Below are 24405 nucleotides of genomic sequence, written 5' to 3'. Positions count from 1 at the left end.
TTTCTTTCTTTCTTTCTTTCTTTCTTTCTTTCTTCCTTTCTTCCTTTCTTCCTTTCTTCCTTCCTTCCTTCCTTCCTTCCTTCCTTCCTTCCTTCCTTCCTTCCTTCCTTCCTTTCTTTCTCCTTTTTCTTTTCTTCTTCTTCTTCTTTTTTCCTGGATCTTGCTCTGTAAACCAGGCTGGCCTTGAACTCACAGAGATCCGCTTCCGAGTGCTGGGATTAAAGGCGTGCGCCACCACTGACCGGCCCCATCTTTCTTTTCTAAGTACACCTAACTTTGATCTGTACCCACTATAGACTGATATCTGCAAGGGTTGTTTGTATCTCCCTGGAAGGTATTTCTCTCCCACACAAGCACTGGAAGACCTAGTTGTAAAGAAACCAGAGGCACCAGGCGGTGGTGGCGCACGCCTTTAATCCCAGCACTCGGGAGGCAGAGGCAGGTGGATCTTTGTGAGTTCGAGGCCAGCCTGGTCTATAGAGCGAGATCCAGGAAAGGCGCAAAGTTACACAGAGAAACCCTGTCTCGAAAAACCAAAAAAAAAAAAAAAAAGAAAAAAAAAAAAAGAAGAAAAGAAAAGAAAGAACCAGAGGCAAGGGAAGACTAAACCAGATCTTCTGTGCATGACCACAGTTTGAGGAAAATGGCAACAAAACCTCTTGGTTTCCATTTCATTTCATTTTTCCTTTCCTCCTTCTCCTCTTTCTTTTCCTCCTCCTCCTTTTCCTCTTCCTGTTTTGAGACAGGGTCACAAGCATCCCAAGCTGGTCCTGGACTTACTATGTAGCTGAGGTTAACCTTGAACTTCCAATTCTCCTGCCTCCACCTCTTGAATGTTGGGATTACAGGTATGCACTACCACACCTGGTTTATGTAGAACTGGGGATGGAACCCAGGGCTTCATGCATGTTAGGTAAGCACTCCACTAACTGAGCTATCCAGCCGCAGTCCCGGCCCCAGAAACACAATCTTGAGGAAAGACCTGAATTTCCCATCACTGATCAGGCTTGCCTGGACATACTTAAAAAGTGGGAGTTTTTTAAAAAAATTAATTTATCATTTATTTTTCTGTGTATGAGTGCTTTACCTGCATGTATATATGTATAGCATGTGCATTCATGGTGCCGGTGGAGGCCAGAAGAAGGCATTGGAGTCCCTGAGACTGGAGTTACACATGGTTGTGAGAGGCCAAGAGGATGCTGGAATCGAACCCAGGCCCTGTGGAGGAGGAACAGGTGCTGTTGACGACTGAGGTCATCTATTCAGCTCCAAGAAGTGGGACTTTTGCTGCCTTGTGACATCTCCTTGTGTCTCAGCTGAGATTCGGTTCCTGTGTGTGTGTTCGATATGTGAGCCCGGGCTTCCTCCACCCAGCTGTGCATGGGTCTGCCTCGGCCAGTGAGCATGAGGGAGGGGCCTTTCACGTGGAACATAATTTTGTGCAGGCTCTGAGAGAACAGAACATGATACTTGTCCCTAAACTCTGAGCACAGAAGTGAAATGCGAGGTCACATCCGTGAGACACTTTGACCCAAGTACAGTAGCAGGACCTAGGTGCCAGCATGCCACTCAGCATCAGAAGGTGGTGTAATATCAAGGAAACATTTCTCTACAGCTATTACAGCCTGGAACTTTCCAAGTAGGCTGGGCTGTCTGGCCAATGATGCACAGGGATCCACCTGTCTTGGCCTCCCTGTTGACGGGGTTAGAAGCTCAATCCACCATGCCTGCCTGATAAGCACTTTGCCTAATGAGCCATCTCTCTAGCCCTGGATGTGCTATTTTCTTTTCTCCGTGACTATGGTACTTCAGGTGTATGAGGTAGAGCTTGCTCGTGTCTACTCAGGTGGGTAAGATTTAAACTCACAAATCTGCCTCCCTACCCTTTCCCCATTGACTAAGGTTTTCAGGCAGGTAGAGCTCAAGTGATCAAGATGGCAGGCATTTCCACAGTCAGCAGGTGACTCATCGGCACGTGCAGTCTTCTCATGGACCTGAAGGACCTCCGTGGAGGTGCAGCTGAGTCAATGGGCAATGAGTCATGGATTGGTTGGCAGTGAACTCGAATCTCTCGGTGGACTCAGTGTATTACAGGGATGTATTGTGAGCTCCTATTTGTTAGGGGAGATACAGGGTGAGCTTTGCTGACCTCAAGCTGTTCCCTTGTATCTCAGTTCTGCTTCATAAGCAGGCTCGTTCCACTGTGGCTTCCCAGAAGTTTACCCAGCTGAACAAGATACCTTCTTGTTGCTGTCTGGTTTTTTGAGGTAGCGTCTCACTATGTAAACTTGTCTGTCCTAGAACTTGCTGTGTAGACCAGGCTAGCCTCAAACTCAGAAATCTACCTGCCTCTGTTTCCTGAGTGTTAGGAGCAATGATATGTACCACAACAACCAGCTAAAACTATCTTTTTGTTTTCAAATAATTTATTTTTCATTTTTTTCCCTGTACATGGCTGTGTCTGTGTGAGGGTATCAGATTCCCTGAAACTGGAGTCACAGATGGTTGTGAGCTGCCATGTGGATGATGCGAACTGAATCTGGGTCTTTTGGAAGAGCGGCCAGTGCTTTTAACCACCTGAGCCATCTCTCCATCCCCTAAGACTACTAGTAAGAGTTTGTTTGTAATTATGTGTATACATGTGTGTCTGTACATGTGTGTGCAGTATCCACAGAGGCCAGAAGAGGGTATTGGATCCCCCTGAAGTTTGAGTTACAGGGAGTTATGAACCCCTGGAAGTAGGTGCTAGGAACTGAACTCAGCTCTTCTGGAAGATCAGGAAGCAATCTTAACAGCTAAAGCCATCTCTCCAGCCCCAGGTTTCCAGACTCTTGATTCTTGCTTGGGTTAGAATCCCCAACTCTTCTCTGTTTTCCTGCCTAACTGATGTCCTTCCTTGACTGCTCAGTACTGAGCAGGACACGTTTCTGAATCCTTCCCATTTCCAAGGCGAGGAGTCTTGGAAATGTGTTGACGAAGGCACCTGGCTTGTGGCTGCTGTGGTTCAGATACTATTGGAGTGTGTGTCTTAGAGGTTCACGTATGGACTCTTGACCCGCCCCATGAGTGTGTGTCTCAGGGGTTCGTGTGTGCACTCTTGATCCCCCCATGAGTGTGCGTTTCAGGGGTTCGTGTGTGGATTTTTGATCCCCCGTGAGTGTGTGTCTCAAGGGTTTGTGTGTGGACTCTTGATTCCCCCCGCGAGTGTGGGTCTCAGGGGTTCGTGTGTGGACTCTTGACCCTCCCATGAGTGTGTGTCTCAGGGGTTCATGTGTGGACTCTTGACACCCCCCCATGAGTGTGTGTCTCAGGGGTTCGTGTGTGGACTCTTGATCCCCCCATGAGTGTGTGTCTCAGGGGTTCATGTGTGGACTCTTGACCCTCCCCATGAGTGTGTGTCTCAGGGGTTCATGTGTGGACTCTTGATCCCCCCCCATGAGTGTGTGTCTCAGGGGTTCATGTGTGGACTCTTGATCCCTCCATGAGTGTGTGTCTCAGGGGTTCATGTGTGGACTCTTGACCCCCAGTGTGCTGATGTTGGAAAGAAATAGGACCTTTAAGAGGTGGAGCCTAGTGGGAGGCCCTTACATGGAAGCATTTCCCTCTGAAGAGGTTAGTGCTGTTCTTGTTGAGTTAGTTCATTGTTTTTACCAGAGCAAGCTGTTATAAAGAGCAAGACTGGAGAAGTGGATGCTGGGCACAGGGGTATGGGCCTACAGTCCTAGAACTCAGGAGACTGTCCCAGGGAATGTGACACCTTCTTCTGGCCACCACTGGCACCAGGCATGCACATGGTGCACAGACATACATGTAGGCAAAATACACACACACACACACACACACACACACAGAGAGAGAGAGAGAGAGAGAGAGAGAGAGAGAGAGAGAGAGAGAAATAAAATTTAAACATCAAGTGGAGAGTAATAGAATAAGACACTTGACATTGACTACTACATGTTCATATACATACACATGACCCTACATGTACATGCATGGTTAAGCATACATCTGTACACTCAAGTACAACACACACACACACACACACACACTCAGAGAAATAAAATTTAAATATCAAGTGGAGAGTGATAGAATAAGACACTTGACATTGACCTCTACATGTACATATACATATATATATATGACCCTACTGTACATGCATGGTTAAACATACATCTGCACACTCAAGTACAACACACACACACACACACACACACACACACACACACACACACACACACATACACACACACCCCTACACCTGACTGAAGTCTCACTAGGGCTGGATATTAAGATCCCTTGTAATAGTTTCTGCCTTTTCAGGATTCTCATTGTAGTTGGAGTTTAGCACTGTGGGTCGGCACTTAACTGCTTCTCTAGATCGACAAAGTGGTAGATTCTAGAGACCTGGTAAGCCAAGGTCAAGTTTAGATTTTTTTTTTTTTTTTTTTTTGGTTTTTTCGAGACAGGGTTTCTCTGTGTAGCTTTGCGCCTTTCCTGGAGCTCACTTGGTAGCCCAGGCTGGCCTCGAACTCACAGAGATCCGCCTGGCTCTGCCTCCCGAGTGCTGGGATTAAAGGCGTGCGCCACCACGCCCGGCTAAGTTTAGATTTATGAGCAAAGCTCTCTCAGTGTTCTCAGGCAAGGGCCCTTTCTGCATCTATGTGAAACGTTTATCAGCTTGTACTACCTTGAAATGCCGAGGCTGGCTAACCTAGAAAGCCACTCACCTCTGCTCACCTAGGGTCAAAACAGACCTAAGACACAGTGCAAAGCTGAGTCTCCATCTCTTTCCTCCTCCGTCCTTCCCCTCCTCATCCTCCTGCTTCTTCACGTTGGGGGTTGAACCCCAGGTCTTGGCATGTTGGGTAAATGCTCTACCACTGAGCACCTCAGCCCCTCCTACTGCTTCAATGTTAACAGTCCCACGGAATCCTGACTTCAGCAAACCCAGGCTCACGATACAGGGTGGAGATCAAGTCTGATCACCTCCTGCTGTTGATTTCTTCCCTACAGATTCCATCCCGGCTTTGATCTCAGGAAGCCTTGGCTTAGCAAGGGGATTGTATTGTAGGCAGAAGAGGGAAGATACTATTGTCTTGAGAGAAAGGCAATCTTTTAGGATTAAGAAAGGGACAAAAATCTGAGAGTGTCCCATTGTATCACCCCGCACACACAAAGACTCAGGGAGCGTTGAAGAAGGAGGGGTGGAGGAAGGGGTTGGGGAGGCTGCACAACTCTGATTTTCAGACGTGATGAGACCATTAAACTCTCAAACTCACAGTGCCCGTGATTACCTGCACAAGATCTGCACGAGATTGGACTCCACAGTCCCTCAGGGGAGGGGGTGCTTATGGAGCCTGGCCCCTCCTTGGGGATTTATACAAAGTTGAGGGTTAATGCAGGAGGGTGAGACATTTTCTTTAGTGAGGTAGGGACACATGCTGCTGCTCTAAATAACCTTAATCCCTAATGAAACTCACTTAGCCACCCCACTCCCCCAAAATAGATATGAAAACTGGAGGAGGGAAGAGGGGTTAGCAGGAGGGGGCAAGAGGGCAACCAGGGGTTGATATGAGAAAATATACTATATGCAGGTCTAAAAATAGCACAATGCAAACCGTTACTGTGTATAATTAATATATAATAATATAATATGCATATATATTTGAAGGTTTTGAGACAGGGTATCATTATTTAGCTCTGGCTGGCCTGGAACTTGATATGTAGACAAGGCTGATCTTGAACTCACAGAGATCTGCCTGCCTCTGCTTCCCAAGTGCTGGCATTAAAAGGCTTGCACCACCATATTGAGCTAATAAAAATATAAAAATAAATAACCTATAGGTCCCAGAAACAAAAGAATTTTGTTCTCCTCTTTCTAACAACATCGCAGAAAGATAAGACTGCTGGGGAAACTAACTTGGTGTTGCCTTGTGAAGGCGGATCTTACCCTGAAGCCACCATCTTCAGGTGCTGGGGACAGATCACAGAGCCTCGGGCACATGTGGCAAGTGCTCCGCCTCTGAGCTAGAGCCCTAGCCCTTCCAAGCTACCTACCACCTTGCTGAAGATTTGGATTATTGCACTTGGCACAAAAGCCACAGGACACCAAACGCAAGAGGGACATGTGGGTGTGAACAAGGAGATGTTTGCTCTATGTCCCCTTTTATAGTCTTACGGAGGCCTTGACTAGAAGGAGGCAGCCAGGGCAGAGCTTTCCCTTACCTCAGCAGAATGATGAGCTGGCAGGTACTGATGCAAGGATATAGCATGAAGATTCACGCACACTTAGGTTGCTAAACTTTCTACCCAGGACACATGCACATATGTAGGACATCTACTATGGTCCCTGGATGTTTAAGACTTGATTAAGATCCTTTTCCTGGGCTAGAGTGATGGCTCAGTGGTTAAGAGAGTTGGTCGCTCTTGGCAGAGGACTGGAGTTTGGTTCTCATCACTCATTTTGGGTGACTCACAACTATGGGCAATTCCAGTGCCCAGTCATCCGATGTCTCTTCTGGTCTCTGCAGGCATCTGCACACATGTGCGCATGCACACACACACAGACATACACTAAAAATTAATAAATTACTCTTTTGAGAAAAGATTCTTTTCCTTACTTATATTGTAGATTAAAGCTTAGTGCATATTCTCCCATCATTTGAGACATGTCCCTAGAAAATGTTGAGAGTTAAGCAACTACTTTTTTTTTAAAATAGTGAAATTGATTTGCATTGTTTTAAGGAAATATACCATTTCTTCAAGTGAATAATCCTTGCTTTGGATAGAATTGTGTTAATCTGGGCTTTCAGGTTGTTTGTCCAGCCATGAGAGCAGATAGAGTCAGCAAAGTTCCTTTTTATTCTCTTTGGGAAGCATGAATGAATGCAATTGTTGGTGAGCACCTGACCCAGCGGGGTGGTATGTCCCCTAGCCAGCCCTCACATTCACCCTAGGAGTAGCTCAGATCAAGGTTGGTGCATATAATTGTTGGTGAGCACCTGACCCAGCGGGGTGGTAAATCTCCTAGCCAGTCCTCATGCTTACCCTAGGAGCAGCTCAGGTCAAGGTTGGTGCTGGGACTGCTGTGAACACTGGAAGCCAGAGCAGAGGGAAGTATGTTCTATATCTGAATCATTCTATCTAGATAAGAGAAGCCAAGGTTCCAGTTCACCCCCTTTGTTGTGATTACTTATCAGGAACGCAGAGTTCACCTTGTTCCAGAGAACTGAGCTGTGGACACTTGCTTGATTATTCTCTGTGGTGTGATTAACCCCAAACTCAAACTCAAGTCTTATGACATAGTTTAGAGATTGATTGTCACCCTACTTTATCTACTTCTGGAGTCAGAGATAGGGAAGTTATTATATAAATATAAATATATAGAGAGGCTGACACGCATTAACTGTGCATATTGTTGTAGTTTGGCATGATCTTTCAACACAAAGCTAACAAATGTGATTTTCCCCCACACCGAAAAGCTCCTTCTCTTCCTTAAGGGTCTTAAAGGTGCTTTTCTTGGCTTTTGAGTTCAGAAAGTCAAATTTGATGTTCAGAAATATTTGGAAAATAATTTGGCTTGTACGTTTGAGTGCCTTCCTTGTAAACACAAAGTTTGCTCAAGGTGCTGCGCCATAGTGACATGCAAAGGATCTCAAAGGGAGCGAACAAGCTGGAACTCAAGCCTCCCAGGTTGATGTTGCAGTGCGTTGATAAAACCCAGCGTGTACAGCAGCGTCTTTCCTCAGGCACCATCCACACTGAGGTTTGAGACAGGGCGTCCCATTGGTCTGGAAGTCATTGACTTGGCTAGGCTGGCTGCCAGCCAGGGAGCCCCAGGGATGCACCTGCCTTCACTTCAGCAATGGGGTTAGACATGTGTACCACCATGCCTGCCTTGTTTGGTGGTTTCTTTTTCTTTTTCTTTTTTTTTGAGAGAGTGTCTCACTATGTAGCCTAGATTGGCTTCAAATTTGGAATCCTGCTGCCTCTGCCTCCCGTGAGCTGGGGCTATAGGCATTAACCACCATGCTGAGTAAGGGGTGGGGGGTGTTATTATACAGGATTATATAGGTCATTTTTATGCAAGAATATAATATACTTTGAGCATATTTCCCCTAGATTTTTTTTTAAACAGGCTAATGCGAGAATGTCCGTTGAATAACAGTGTTTGTAGTACGTTAGGCTCTTCATATGCTTGGGGTAAAAGCAATGGTAACCTTGAATTCCTGGTTGTCCTGCTTCTACCTCCTGAGTGCTGGTATCACAGGTGTGCAACATCATTAGGTATTTTTACATTTTCAGAATCCATTGCATTTCAAACACACTTGGTCATTCCTTGAAGTCTCTTGCTTTTTGCTCTTATTTTCAAGCTTCTAACTAATTTGTTTTGGCAAAGTAGATTCTTAAATGACGCCGTGTAAGACAGTTCAGGTATAGAAAGCGCTGGCTGGTCTGGTCTGATTCTGTGGTGTGCTGTTTGTGTGGACTGTAACATGCTGAACTCTGCCTTCCTCTCTGCTTAGAGACCCTTCCCTAGGGGGTGTACATTGTCGTGGTTGACTTATTTACAGGGTTGATTCAGGGCCTGGCATAAGGATGTTTCCCCAGAAAACATTTGTTTCTGCCTGTTTCCTGGAAGGACTGCCAACCCTGGCTGCTTTGAATTTAAATACCCAAATGAGTCTCTCCCCATCACATGGGTAATTCAAATTCTTATAACGCAATCTGCCTGTGATTTGATTTGTGCTAATGTTGTCCAAGGTTATATTTCTTTTTCCTTTCTATATAGTCCTTATGTCAATGTACATAGACTTTTTCTTTGGTTGTTTTTGGAGACAAGGTACCTCTAAGTGGTCCAGGCTAGCATCAAACTTGGGACCTTCCTGCTTGGGCCACTCAGGTGCTACAGTTGCAGTCACGTGCTACCAACAGGGATAAGGCAAAGATTTGTTTCCTTTTCTTTTGTATCATCTCATATTTAGATGATCTGCACTTGGTGGGTGGGCGTGCCAAGGTTTTTGATTTTTGTGTCTGCTTTGAGCATATTCTACTAGGTGTGTTTAACCTTTTGGTCTTGAGACATGACTTGGTCATCTACAAAGTTGGTTCTTGAGAACTGTGCAATTGAATTGGAAAATAAATCGCTGAGGGATGGAATGATAGCTCAGTAGTTAAGAACACTAGCTCCTCTCAGGTTCAATTCCCAATACCCACATGGCAGCTCACAACCATCTGTTTCTCCAGTGATGCCCTCTTCTGGCCTTGTGGGCACAAGTCATGCAAGTGGTGTACACACAAACATGCTAGAAACACACACACACACACACACACACACACACATTAAATAAATAATTAAAATGTAACGTATCACAAAAAAATCTCATAATGTTTTAAAAAGCTTTCCAGTTTTGTGTTGGGTCACACTGATAGTTATTCGAGGTGCATATGGTCTGTAGGCTATGGGCTGGACAGACTTGTTTGGGGACCTTTATCTCCTGTCCCTGGGCTCATCAATCAAAGCAGACATTCAAGATGTCAGCTGGTTTTGATGATACCTTACCTCTCAGAGATGTGCTGAAAATACTTATTGAATATTGACCTGGAGTTTGGTTATTTACACAGGGAGTGTGTTTAGGAGTATTTAGTCCTCCAGGCAGCTACAAATGGACAGATTTTCATCTTGGTGGGCTTGTGGGCCAGGGTGGAGGTGAAAGTAACACTATGATAGATGTCCATCAGCTCAGATTGACTTTAGGAGTCAATTTGGTTTTCTAAAATCTAACCAATTTGGAGCTGGAGATCTAGATGGTTAGTGGCTAAGAGTACTTGTTGCCCTCGCAGGAACTTGAGTGTGGTTCCCAGAACCCACATGGTAGCTTACAAATGTCTATAACTTCAATTCCAGAGGGTATGAAACCCTCTTTTGGCCTCTGATGGTACTGTGTTAACATGGTGTACCGACAAATGCACAGGCAAGACACCCATACGCATAAAAGTAAATCTAAAAAAGTTTAAAAAACCTGAATTTTTCTACTTACTATACCAAAAGCAAACCTACCAAACAAACAAACAAACAAAAAAAAAACCAAAAAATAAAATAAAACATACACAACACACACACACACCAAACAACAACAGCAAAACTAAAATGACCCCTTCCTGAAAAGAATGAATTCAGATTTGAGTCAGTAGATCAAAGAAGGATGGTCCTGTACCCCCTACCACAGAACTATTATTCAGTGTAGACTCAAGTTTCTCAGTCCCTCCTGGTCCTGCCTGGGCAGCAGCTGTTTTTTGTAAAATAATCATTCAGAGGCTTAATATTAATTATAAACTGTTTGGTCTATGGCTCAAGCTTATTGCTAGCTAGCTATTACATCTTAAATTAACCCATTTCTATTAATCTATGTATCACCAAGTGGCTGGTGGCTTTACCTGTGTTCCATTACATCTTGCTCCTTAGGTGGCTCTCAGTGTCTCCCCCGACTCCGCCTTTCTTCTCCCTGTACCTCTCTTGGATTTCCCACCTGTCTATATCCTGTGTTGCCATAGGCCAAGATAGCTTCTTCATTAACCAACGGTAGCAACACATATTCACAGCACACAGAAAGACCATTCCATAGTAATTCAGTGTTATGGTTATTTTTCAGGACTTCTCTCATGGAAGGTTCTGGCCTGGGCCCTGTGGAGGACAGTGTGTGCCAGTGGCTATCCAAAGACAAGGACATACGTCTCTTCCATGAGGTCCTGGAATAGGATGTAAAATAACCAAGCTATTGGTATTAAGAAGTAACTGGGGAACTTAGTTCCTTACCATGATGGTAACTACAATATGGCTCTGCAATGTGAAGCATAAGTGTGTCTTTATAATCGAGAATATGAAAGTACTACCATCAGTGTCCCAGCCAGACAGTCTTCCAAATGGAAAAAGCACAGAGAAGAGAGCTTCATGGTTTGATTGGAATGCTGCAATTCTAACAGAACCCTTTCATCTCTTTCTAAAACTTCAAAAGATGTCTACACATCAGCCTTGTGAATGCACCTCATCACAGGGCTGTGAACATCAGCAAGTACAGACCCAGGTGTGGTGGTGAATACCTACAATCCTAGCACTCAGGGAGGATTTTGAGTTTGAGCCCAGCCTGAGATCTTGTCTCAAAAAAATATTGCCTATAATTGCACTTAACTCTAAACTTCCAATTTATTGGGAAATTATAAGATACTCAGTTATAATCATTATAGCAGACACACACACACACACACACACACACACACACACACACACACACACACACACACACCCCACTATGTAGATATATATCTAGCTGTGACTATTACCTTGACCTCTTGGTCAATGCAAAAAATTTCTTGTTCTGGAATCTCCTACAAGATCATTTCATAATCATCACTAACTAGGTGGAGCAGCCATCCCTTTGAACTAGTCCTGAGACAAAATATAGCCAGCGATTTATGAGAAATGCACAGAGCAGAGAAATAAGATGTTGAAATGTGGCAGTAACACCCAGATTATAGGAAACCCCACAGAACCAATGACCTAAGTGAGGATGGGCTGGGATAGGGACACCAACAGAGACACTCAAGATAGACTCCCAATTACAGTTAGAAAAAGTTGGTAGGAAAACAGAAATTCAAATCTATACATTTAGGAGACAATTTAAAATTGAGAAACAACTAGATTTTTAAAGTTAGCTAGGAATTATTGGTAATAAGGACATTGATTTTAATTTTAAAATTAAAATTATTTTAATCAAAGTATTATTGTGTTGGTGTGTGCCATGGAACATGTAGGGAGTCAAAGGGTAACTTAATGGAGCTGGTTTTCTCTTTCTGCTTTTATGGGGGCCCCAGAGCTAAAACTCAGGTTCTGGCTAGGCTGGTGGGCAGGTGTTGTGCCCCCCCCCCCCCCCCCCCCCCGCCCCGAGAAAGAGTTTCTGTTTTGGTGCCTGTCCTGGGTCTTGCTCTATAGACCAGGCTGGCCTTGAACTCACAGAGATCCACCTGGCTCTGACTCCTGAGTGCTGGGATTAAAGGTGTGTGTCACCCCCCTCCCGACTAGGGCAGGTGTTTTTACCTGTGGAGCCATCTCCCTGGCCCAGGAGTACTCTATTTTAAAGGAGGTGTGATAAAAAATATTATATTCTTATAAGTCAGTTTTTTGATAGGGACTGAAAGATTTATGAATGAAGTGATGGGTGATTTCTAAGCCATTTGCTTCAACATAACCAGGAACAGGGGTGGGGTAGGGGGTACATGGGGCAAGATGAGGCGCCAGTCCCTGACATGGGGGCTGGGGACAGAAGGGCTCATGCTCTGTTTTTGTTTTGATGTTGAAAGTTTTTGTGTTTGTGTGTCAGGAATTTTTTAGATTTAGCATTTTCTTTGACTGGTGAATTTATTTCGTCTATAGTATCTTCTATGCCTGAGATTCTCTCTTCCATCTCTTGTACTCCGTTGATGATGCTTGCATCTGTAGTTCCTGTTTGCTTACCCGGATTTTCCAGTTCCAGGATTCCCTCATTTTCTGTCTTCTTTATTGTTTCTATTTCCATTTTCAGGTCTTGAACCGTTTCTGTCATCAGTTTGTTTTTTTCTTGGCTTTCTTTTAGGGATTTATTGATTTCTTCCATTTTTTTTATTGTCTTTCCCTCAATTTCTTTACAAGATTTTGTCATATCCTTTTCATATATATAAATATATGAAATATATATATATATATATAATGTGCATTGATGTTTTGCCTGCATGTATGTCTGTGTGAGGGCTTCGAATCCTCTGGAACTGGAGTTACATACAGTCGTGAGGTGCCATGTGGGTTGGGAATCGAACCCAGGTCCTCTGGAAGAGCAATTAGTGCTCGTAACCGCTGAGCCATCTCTCCAGCCCTTGTCATATCTTCTTTAAGGACCTCCATCGTCTTTATAAAGTCATTTTAAGGTCGTTTTCTTGTGCTTCAGCTGTGTTGGATTGTTCGGGTCTTGCTGTTGTAGGATAGCTGGGCTCAGGTGATACCATATGGTCCTTTCTGTCATTGCTTGTGTTCTTACATATTTAAAGTTTTTTGGTAAGACATTAAAGAGCATCCATGGAACAGGTCTTGTGACCAGGTGTAGGAGATGAATTGTTTTTTAATCACTTAATTTCAATAGAAATAAGCAAATACATCTTGAAGTCTCAGTCTAAAGTGTTTTCATATATTTATTTGTGTGTGTGTGAGTGTGTTCATATGTGTGGGGTGTATGTGCTCATGTATGTGCAGATGTATCTGCCTGCGCACCCAGGTACAGCCCTGAGGGAGATGGCAGGTGACCCACTCTAACACTTCCCACCGTATTCCCTTGAGACAGGGTCTTTGGCTGAACCTGGAGTCAGGCTGGCAGCCAGCAGCCACAGTGATGAAAGGTTTGTTTGGGCCCATAGGATACAGTCTGCCATGAGAGGAAGGCGTGGTGGTTGAGGAGCAGGAGTGTATATACAGGCTTGTTCTGTAGCCCAGGCTGTCCTGGAACTCACTGTATGGCCCAGGCTGGCCTCCAGTCTCTGTCTCCAGAGTGCATTAGAGGCACACCCCGCTCCACTGTGCCCAAGTACTTCCTCCTGTGCATTCGTCCCCTAAGGCAGGCACTCTCCTTGACTCCTCCTCATTCCAAGAAGTTCTCCTAGTCCCTAAGGAATCCTGACCAGCAAAGTGCTCTAGATAATAACTGTAGGGATTCTGGGTAAAGGGCAAACACATGACAGTGTGTGGTAATGATATCATTAATGTCTCCTGGAATTGTTGCAGTCAGGTGTTCCTGGGCTAGAACCTTGACCCTTCACTCAATCTCTCCTTGTAAGGTTTGAAAGCAGCTACTTGAAATCCGGGCCGGAAGCAGCAGGCCTCACGTTCCTGTAAAGGAGAACATGTTTAAGGGAGACCTCATTTATAAGAAACAGGGGCTGCAAAAAATGCAAAAGGCTGAGGACAAGTCGCAACAGAACTGAATAACTGGTTCCAGGAAAGCTCCGGGGCGAACCCGCCTGCAGCAAGTCGGGCGCTGCTCTGCCTTGGCCTCTGTGCCTGTTGACAGCTTGTTGTCACATCCCTGGGAGGGATCTTCGTGATCTTGGGGTAATGGAAAGGCCCAGAGTTTTCCTGGAACACAGAGGCAGGCTGCACTTTTCTGTAAGAACAGGAGATGGAGTTGAAGGATCCTTATCTCTTGATAAAATATGAATTCCTTCCAAGTTGTTTTCACCGAGACCCCGTGTACCTGCGCTCATCTCTCGCCACAGCCCTATCTCAGCTCATATCTTATCTGAACCTTGGAGGAGATGCTGAGATTAGCATGCCAGGAATGGGGCAGAGCCTCCTGAAGGGAATGCAAACGGATGCAGGCACATGGTGTGCGGAGAACTCAGAGACAACCATGGAGGCAGAAGTTGAGTCTTTGAAAAATTATCATCCTGACGTTCTAAGCAATGTCGGCAAAGGAGTACACTTTCTGGGGGCGCGGGGACGGGGGACGGGGGGGGGGGAGTCTCTTATTGGCATAAATCCCAGATAATTGTGGTTTGGGATGAGTTTCACTACACAGGTAGGTTTCCAATGAGTACATTTTCATTTCCTCACGAATACAAGTTTTTGTTGTTTGGGATTTTTTCTATAACTTTTAAAAATTTTCAATTTTATTAGTTGTATGGTGTGTGTGTGTGTGTGTGTGTGTGTGTGTGTGTGTGTGTGTTGTATATGTACACACATGTGCTGTGGTGTACCTGTGGGACTAATAAGGCGTCTTTTCAGGAACTGGTTCTCTGCTTCCACCTCGTGGGGGCAGGGTCTCTCTTGTTTCTGCCACTCTGTGTCCTTCTCCAAGCACACTGGGCTGTAAGCCTCAAGCTGACCCTCCTGTCACCATCTCCATTTCCCAGGGATGCTGAGATTAGTTTCAGGCACCAAATCAGGTTTTTTGTGGGATACGGAGATTGAACTCAGGTCATCAGGCTTGTGTGGCAAGTGTTTTTCCCCACTAAGCCATTGGGCTGGCCCCTATTTTTGAGACAGAATCTCCAGTAGTTCTAGCTGGCCCTGGGATTCCCAATGTAGCAGAGGGTAGTCTTGGACTTCTGTCCCCCCTATCATAACCCAAGTTCTATGACGACAGGCCTGCATCACTATGCCTGGCTTGATGAAGCATGCTCTTCTGGGAACTCCCATTCTGTAGCACGTGTGGATTTAGCTGCTGCCATTGTTTCAAGAGTAAATTTGCCCAGGATCCTCTTCGCTTTCCTTGGATATGGTACTTTGTATTCCTGTGTTTAAACAATGATGGTAAGTGCAAAGGTGGAGAGACAGTCTATGCCACATAGGTCACCCTATGTGAGAGTCTGGAATTTAGAGACTGGTGTTTGAACTTTAAAACAGTAAAACCATGTGTAGTAGGAGGCATAATACATATCTTTGGAAAGAGCAGATTTTACTTCACATGAAATATTTTTTACTGAAAATGTGTGTAAATGAAAGTTTTCATTGATTTTCTTTTTAAAATTAATTCTTTGAGAATTTCATACAGTGTTCTTTGATAATATTCACACCCCTCTTCCAACTCCTCCTAGATCTAGCCTTCCTCTACCCTACCTGCTCAACTTTGTGTTCTTTTTTTAAAATTAAGGTGTGTGTGTGTGTGTGTGTGTGTGTGTGTGTGTGTGTGTGTGTGTATTTGTGCACCTTAGTGCAGGTGCCTGCATAGTTCGGAAGAAGAACCTGGTTCCCTAGAGCTGGAGTTACAGAAGGTTGTGAGCTACTAGACATGGATGCTGGGAACTGAATTCAGGTTCTCGAGAAGAGAAGAAAATGCTCTTAACCCCGAACTATTTCTTGAGCCCCTAAATCATCACTCTTGAGCTGGAGGAAGAGTAGTATGGATTTAGTAGCTACTAAATTGGGCTTGGATTAAAGACTATTCCTTAGACAACTTTTCTTCCTGTGTCCTTGCATCAGCAACTCAAAGTTCCCTGGTTGGTTCTGCCTCTTCCCTCGCTGCTTCTGGAAACTAACAGGCACACCCATGCCAAGGGGGCGACAGATGAAGCAGGCAGGGGCAGAGGTGGGTGAGCGGCCTTCTGCAACCTGGACTTCTACTTTGAATGTTCTGAAGGATTTATTTATTTATGTATTTTGTGTGTGTAGATGTTTTGCCTGCGTGTATGTCTGTGGACCACATGCATTCAGTACCCACAAAGGCCAGAAGAGGATGCCGAATCCCTGGACCTGGAGTTTGTGAGTGCTGGGAATAAAACCTTGGTTCTCTGGAAGAACAGTCAGTGTTCTTAACTGCTGAGCCATCTCTCCAGCCCAACCCAGATTTCTAGAAAGGGGTGTGTGCTTTGAAAATCTGGGTAAGGCTTCAGAACAGAAACAGAGGAGGACTTGATTTGGGGGCAGGGGAGAGGGGAGGCAGGGGAGAAGGAATGAATGGGAGGACAGGAGGGAGGGGAAACTGTGGGATATAAAATAAATTAATAAATTTAATTAATAAAAAATAAAAAAACCTAAAAGAAAAAAAATCTGGGTAAGGCATGGGTACTTTTTAGTGTGTGTGTGTGTGTGTGTGTGTGTGTGTGTGTGTGTGTGTGTATACTCAGTGTCATGTCTACTATGTGGAAGTCAGAGAACAACTTGTGAGCGTCAATTCCCTCATTCCACTATGCACGTAGGTTCTGGATATTGATCTCAGGACTTTGGGTTTGGAGGCAAGCACCTATACTAAATGACTATCTCATAACTCACAGCAATTGCATTTTGAAAGATACAACAAGAGATGAATCAAGTTGTTTGTGGGAGGAGTTCATTTCCCAAACCCTTCAGGGTAAGAATTACCTATAAGCATAAAGACCAAGATGATCTCTTTGGAACCCCATCCTATTAACTATGGATTAGTTGAATATTGATCTGGCTCTAGTACTATTTAAGGTCAGCAGAAAATACAAGGAAGGAATCACATGCAGAAAAATTAGAATATGCAAATAAATGAAAACAAAATGTAAAAAGTCTACTTAGTGCCGTCATCCACTGATAATTGCTATTAGGATTTTGTGTATGCATCTTTTTTTCCCTTACCTCTTTCTTTCTTTGTGTGCAGGGGACTACAATATGTATTTTGTTTTGTGATTTGTATATCTAACAATGTGTGCTTGGCTTCATTCCATGGCATTATATACTGTCTACACCACTACGTTAATAGATGACTTGTATTCTTTTCTGGGCAGCTGTGTAATTTAACCTACATTCTACTCTCGGATATTTGAGTTGGTTTAGAATTCATCTTTACTGTCGAGAACAACACCTATGCTGCTTATAACCACCACTGAGTCATTGAGAAAATGCTTAGCCGTGTCCTTACGACAAATGTCTGGAAGTGACTGCCGGGTCAAAGGGCAGAAGTGATAACATGCCTGTTAGAGGCTGATGGGAAAGTTCCTATCTGTTAGTTACCACCCTAGAATAAACACTCTGCCCTGGAGCTAGGGAGCTTTGGGGAGTCCAGCCCCAGTGCTGTCCCCTTCTTTCTTGTCATCTCGAGTGTGTTGGATATTTCACCTGTCACAGGCAATGAATGACACGTTGCTGTAGCTCCAGGCATCATGGAGTCCGATGACAGAGCCAACCAGGAAGGAAAGGGGCAGAGACAAGAGTCTCCTTTGCTCTGCCATTAAGGAGAAGACTACACATATATCATAACAGTTGTTCTCTTCAGTGGCTTTGGGCAATCCCAATGTTGGTCTGTGTTTAAACAGTGACTGAGACAGATTTGCTCTGACTTCCTTTCCCTGTGACTCATCTCCGGAAGCGGAAGTGGGCCTCAGACCACCTGAATCAGACAGACCAAGTTCTTTAAACCGAGGGAAGAGCCAGCCAGTCACCAACAGGAAGTTTTGTTAGAGAGTGTGCAGGAAACTCAGATATTCCCCAGAAAGTCAAGTTCCTCAAAGCTCAGCACAGCTTTTTATTGACTGTATACACTCACAGACACTGGACATGCTGTAGGTGGTTACTAAAATTCTCAGACACCCCTTTAAGAAATGTGTAGCTGAAGGGCTCACTCCTGAGTTTCTGGGAGGTTCCAATCATTCTTGAGGCACTAAGTAATTTTCCCTATAGCTCTTTGCACTGTGTTCTGCTCGAAGCCTTATCTACAATATTTATATTTATCAACATACTAAAGAGTTGAAAAACAATTTAACTGTCTTTAAAAGTATTTTAAAATTTTACTTCTCATCAATGTTATTTTTATTAACATTGTCTGTGTAGACTCAGAGACACTGGCACAGACATTTGTGTGCCATAGCTCATGTGCAGAGGCCAGGGAACAACTGTCAGTGACTCTCTGGATGGTAAGGTTTTGAAACAATTCACTGCCACAGAAGCAATATGTACTCATGACAGTCATTGAAATCATGGCTTCTTTTCTCACCTGTGTCCCCTTCCATTTGCTGAGAAGTATTTACACAACCCTGGTGTGTGCATATATATGTGTGTGTGTGTGTATCATATATATGTGTACATGTATATCACATCAAACATATGTGTGTGTATATATATGAGATACTGGCTAAACATTTACTGATAATAAATCATAAAGAAATGTATTTTAACATAATAAATAAATCTTAAAAAAAAGAGGAGGCCATCAAAAATTAAAAAAAAAAGAAATGTATTTTAAAACAGCTCTTTGCTGTACATGTAACTTCACCATTTATTAAAGGTAAATGTGACTGAACACTAACAAAATGGATGTGTTTTCTTAGTCTGCATGGAACATTAAATCTTCACTGGATATTGGATACTGCAGGACACAGTATCATCAACATTTTCAGAGTCAATAGGTATCTCTTTTTTTGAGACAAGTTCTCTCTATTACATAATTCTGGCTGTCCTGGAACTCACTATGTAGACCAGGTTGTCCTCAAACTCACAGAAATCCACCTGCCTCTGCTTCCCAAGTACTGGGATTAAAGTTGTACACCATGCCTGACCTTTTATTTTTTTAAGTTTTGATTTTTAATGTGTATCTTAACTTTATAAGCACCAACACTGAGAATGCCATTTTTCACAGATGTGGAGTTCAAGATGGCAGAGTATATTTCGTATCATTTAAAAATTGTTGGAAAAATCTGTCCCAATACCAAGCCCAATTCATTTAGTGATTTAAAAAAAAATCCAAACACTCAAGTCAGAAATTCAAATAGAAATTTTGAAAACCAGATATCTAGGCCCTTGAGAGACGGCTCAGTGGTTAAGAGTGTCTGGGCAGGACCAGAGTTCAGTTCTGAGTATCCAAATCAGAGAGTTGGCCACCTCCTGTAACTCCAGCTGCAGGAGATCCAGCACCCTCTTCTGGCCTCTGCAGGCACTGTATTCATACATGCACACAGCCTGACTTACATAGGCACATACTTAAAAGTAAATCTTTAGCGAAAAAGAAAATAAACACGTTAATACAATACATTCCACAGATAGACTAATTCAATACTTAAATGCCAAAGAATGACAGCAGAGAAATATTTAAAGTCTTTATGTTCCACAATCAAACCATTATTTTCTTGCTTTTTTTTAATTTTTGAGACAGGGTTTCTCTGTGTAGCTTTGGTGCCTGTCCTGGATCTCGCTCTGTAGACCAGGTTAGCATAGAAATCACAGAGATCTGCCTGGCTCTGCCTCCTGAGTGCTGGGATTAAAGGCATGCACCACCACCGCCCAGCTCTAAACCATTATATTTCTATAAAAGCAGAAAACCTTGTGTGTACAGAAAACCACTATAATTTGTCGTATGCAAGGATCAGAATCTGAGCTGAGATGCTTCAGGCACTGGCTGTGCTCACACTGCTCTGTAATGGCATGGTGAGGTGTGTTCACACTGCTCTGTGATGGCATGGTGAGGTGTGCTCACATTGCACTGTGATGGCATGGTGAGGTGTGTTCACACTGCACTGTGATGGCATGGTGAGGTGTGCTCACATTGCACTGTGATGGCATGGTGAGGTGTGTTCACACTGCTCTGTGATGGCATGGTGAGGTGTGTTCACACTGCTCTGTGATGGCATGCTCAGGTGTGTTCACACTGCTCTGTGTTGGCATGGTGAGGTGTGTTCACACTGCTCTGTGATGGCATGGTGAGGTGTGTTCACACTGCTCTGTGATGGCATGGTGAGGTGTGCTCACATTGCACTGTGATGGCATGGTGAGGTGTGTTCACACTGCTCTGTGATGGCATGGTGAGGTGTGTTCACACTGCTCTGTGATGGCATGCTCAGGTGTGTTCACACTGCTCTGTGTTGGCATGGTGAGGTGTGTTCACACTGCTCTGTGATGGCATGGTGAGGTGTGTTCACACTGCTCTGTGATGGCATGGTGAGGTGTGCTCACATTGCACTGTGATGGCATGGTGAGGTGTGTTCACACTGCTCTGTGATGGCATGGTGAGGTGTGTTCACACTGCTCTGTGATGGCATGCTCAGGTGTGTTCACACTGCTCTGTGTTGGCATGGTGAGGTGTGTTCACACTGCTCTGTGATGGCATGGTGAGGTGTGTTCACACTGCTCTGTGATGGCATGGTGAGGTGTGCTCACATTGCACTGTGATGGCATGGTGAGGTGTGTTCACACTGCTCTGTGATGGCATGGTGAGGTGTGCTCACACTGCTCTGTGATGGCACACTCAGGCAAAGTGAATATGATGTGGTGTGTGTTAGAAGGAAGGCTGCAGGAAGCTGTGCAATGCCATGCTGGCTGTCTCTTGTTGGTGGGTGTGCCACCAAGGCCTTGAGCTTCCAAGACGTTCTGATTTTGAAATCCCAGACTTGGATGGGTATGAAGTCAGGGTTCCTGTTTTTCTTCCTCATGGAGGGCTCTGCCCATCCTCTGAGCTGGCTCTGGCTTCACTCCACAGGTCCACAGATGGCTCCATCCCCACACTATGTTTTGATTCGACACAGTGATGATCTTTCACGCTTAGGCCTGACCACTAACATTCGTCTGCTGTGGCTTCTCAGAGTGTGATGTCTTTTCATCCACTGTGGATAAGTGCCAGGAGCCCCAGTGAGGAAGAACCTAAAAAAAAAAAAAAAAAAAAAAAAAATGTGTGGGAGGCTTCTGTATGAGTGGAAAGAATATTATTCCCGGCAGAGAGTCCTTCCTTAGGACTGTGTCCTTGGGTCACTGCACAAGCTCTTTCCTCACAGAATGGGAATGTGTTACTTATACACAGAGCCCGGTGAGACTTTCCGAAACTGCCTGGTGCTTGTTTTTCACCCTGGTGCTCTGACCCACAGTCTGGCTTTTCGCTGCTTGAGACCACACTTTGCTTTCTTTTTTATTATGTTTTAATGTATTTATTTTGCACGTGTATGTGTGTTTGTGTATGTGTGTGCACATGCCATGACACGTGCATGGGGATCAGAGGACAACTGTTCGGAGTCCTCCTCACCTTCCACCATGTCGGCTCTCTAGATGGGACTCAGATGATCAAGCTTGACTGCAGGCCTTTACTTGGTAAGCCATCTTGGCAGCCCAGACTCATTTTCTCATATCCTAAAACTGCCTCGAAAAACGTTAGACACTTAGTAAATACTAAGTGGTTTTCGTTTGGTTGGTTTTGGTTTTTCTGAGACAGACTTTCTCTGTGTAGCTTTGGAGCCTATCCTGCAACTCACTCTGTAGACCAGGCTGGCCTCGAACTCACAGACATCTGCCCTCCTCTGCCTCCCTAGTGCTGGGATTAAAGGCGTGCTCCACCACCACCACCACCACCACCACCACCCAGCACAAGTGTTTTTAATGTTTAATGATTAATACTAAGTGTTTTGTTTTACTAAATGAAAAGCGTTCATGGAAGGAAGATCTTTTGTCAGATATTTTTAACCCTTGTGAGAGTTGATTTTCACTGTTAGCTTGATAAGGTTCAGAATCACCATGGAAACACACCTCTAGGCACAGCCATGAGGGAGGGTCTAGATTGGGTTAATTTTGGAGAGCAGACGCACTCCAAGTGTGGGTGGTACCGTTCTACTCTCGAGGGTCCTGGGCTGAGTGAGAAGGAGAAAACAAGTTGAGGCGCAGCACCCATTGCTCTGCTTCTGTCTGTGGGTGTACTGCGATCGGCCAGCTGCCCACTCTTGCCACCGTGCCTTCCCTGACTCCGTGGACTGTCTTCTCTCGAACTCTAAGCCAGAATAAATCCTGTCTTCCTTAAATTGTCCCTCATCAGCCATTTTATTACAGCAACAAGAAAATAACTAACACACACCCCATATATATTCTAGATGCTGGCTTTTAAGTCAGGAGTAAACAAAGTGAAAGACAGTTCAATGCACTGGTGATGCTGGATAAATCGCATTTCTTGATAATTTTGCTTTCTCTCTGGCACATTCTACACAGTTTCTGTTTGTATCAGTCAGTTTGGTTTTCTTTTCTTTTTTTTTTGTTTTTTGAGACAGGGTTTCTCTGTGTAGCTTTGCGCCTTTTCCTGGAACTCACTTGGTAGCCCAGGCTGGCCTCGAAATCACAGAGATCCGCCTGTCTCTGCCTCCTGAGTGCTGGGATTAAAGGTGTGTGCTACCACCGCCTGACTAGTTTGGTTTTCTTATCTTCAAGAAATAAGGACAAAATATCTTGCCTGTAGCTATGTCCTGTGGGAGCCCGTTCTTGGGTTCCTTGTGGCTTACCTGCATCTTTACATTCTGCTTGTCCTGGTGGCGGCTGGCTGTGACTCCTTCTGCCTTCCTGTTCTTTTATTTCTCCTCTCTGTTAGTCCCGCCTATACTTCCTGCCTAGCCACAGCCAGTCAGGTTTTATTTATTGACCAATCAGAGCAATTTGACATACAGACCATTCCACAGCACAGCCAAGTGCAGACCATCTCAGACACCTGCACTCAGGCCCATGGTCCTAATCATCCTCTATGCGGACCTGCTGGGTAAAGCCACGAGGAACCCAAGAACAGGCTCCCACAGGACATACAGAACATCCCACAGCACTTGCCTATCCCTATTCAGGCCAATAAATGGTTAAGGATCATATCCTATAAAATCTATTTCTTTGTGTGCCAACTTAAAAATATTTTAAATAAGTCTGTCTTTCAGAGATGTGTTAGGTTAATGGCGAATGAGACAGAGCTCTACTTTCTGGGAAGTTTATCGCTTGTAGAATGGGGTATGGGTTGGATCAGCAGGAAGTAGGCCGAAAGAGTGGTCTAAGCCCCTTTCCTATGAGGAAAGGTATATCCTCAGAAACGGAGGTAGTTTTTAAACAGATATATTCGCTGTTTCTTCTCTAGAATTTCTAGTCCACCTGCTCCCTGCCCATCACCCTGCCCCCAGCTGCTAGCTGATTAGCTCCTACATTGCTGTCTCTCAAATCTGTAAGTTTTCTACATTCCAGTTCTTACTGACCTTAGCTCCTTTCCTTGTCCTTTGTTTCTTTCCCGGTATAATCCCCACTGATTTCTTCTGCCTCCAGCATGGCCCTACCTCAGCCTGGCATTGTTGGTAGCATCATCTTTCTGGACAGTAGATCTGACCTGGACACTTCTCTGCTCAAAATGCTTCCCCGGCTCCCCACCACTTCCTTCACAACTCCTCAGTACAGCAGAAAGATCCTCCATGATGGGACCTCACCCTTTCTTCAAGAGTGCTCATCTATTATTTAATTGCCTGAGATCTAAGGAAGGAGCTCCCTAAGCCCTAGATTCAGGCCTGGGGTTGATGGTTTGCAGTCCTCTGAGGTTGTGTCAACACTATTCTTATCCTCATGCCCCCTTGAATAAAGAGAAGCTGGTTCCTGAGCCAGCCATGACAACTCAACACAGGTAGACACCATCAGGATCAACCCCATCCTGCCCCCAGTTCAAGTGTCCTTAAAATATATTAGGTAACAGGAGAGAAAGAAAACTCAGAGGTTAGTCTGACTTTCAGAGTAGGGACATATAGGGCTGAGAGTGTAGCTCAGTGGGTAGAGCATTCATGAAGCTTTTGGTATCCATCCTCAGCATTGCATAAAGTGAGTGGGGTGGCGCACACTTGTAATCCTAGCACTCAGGAGGTAGAAGCAGGAGGAGCAACAGTTCAAGGGCATCCTTGACTATGTGGCAAGTTTGAGGGACAGTCTGGGCTATATGAGACTCTACTTAAAAAAAGAAAGAGAAAAAGCAAAAGCAGCTTTATCAGTCTTGTTTACCCCGCTATATATTGAAATATGGCCAACTCTAGCTATAGTTATGAAATGGCTGCTTGTAGCTATGGGAGGGACAAATCCCCCCTTTTTCATGTAGGAGAGAGAGAGAGAGAGAGAGAGAGAGAGAGAGAGAGAGAGAGAAGAAGAAGAAGAAGAAGAAGAAGAGGAGGAGGAGG

Source organism: Peromyscus maniculatus, chromosome 5 (assembly GCF_049852395.1).
Source record: "Peromyscus maniculatus bairdii isolate BWxNUB_F1_BW_parent chromosome 5, HU_Pman_BW_mat_3.1, whole genome shotgun sequence".
Taxonomy (NCBI): Eukaryota; Metazoa; Chordata; class Mammalia; order Rodentia; family Cricetidae; genus Peromyscus; species Peromyscus maniculatus.
This window is presented reverse-complemented; position numbering follows the sequence as displayed.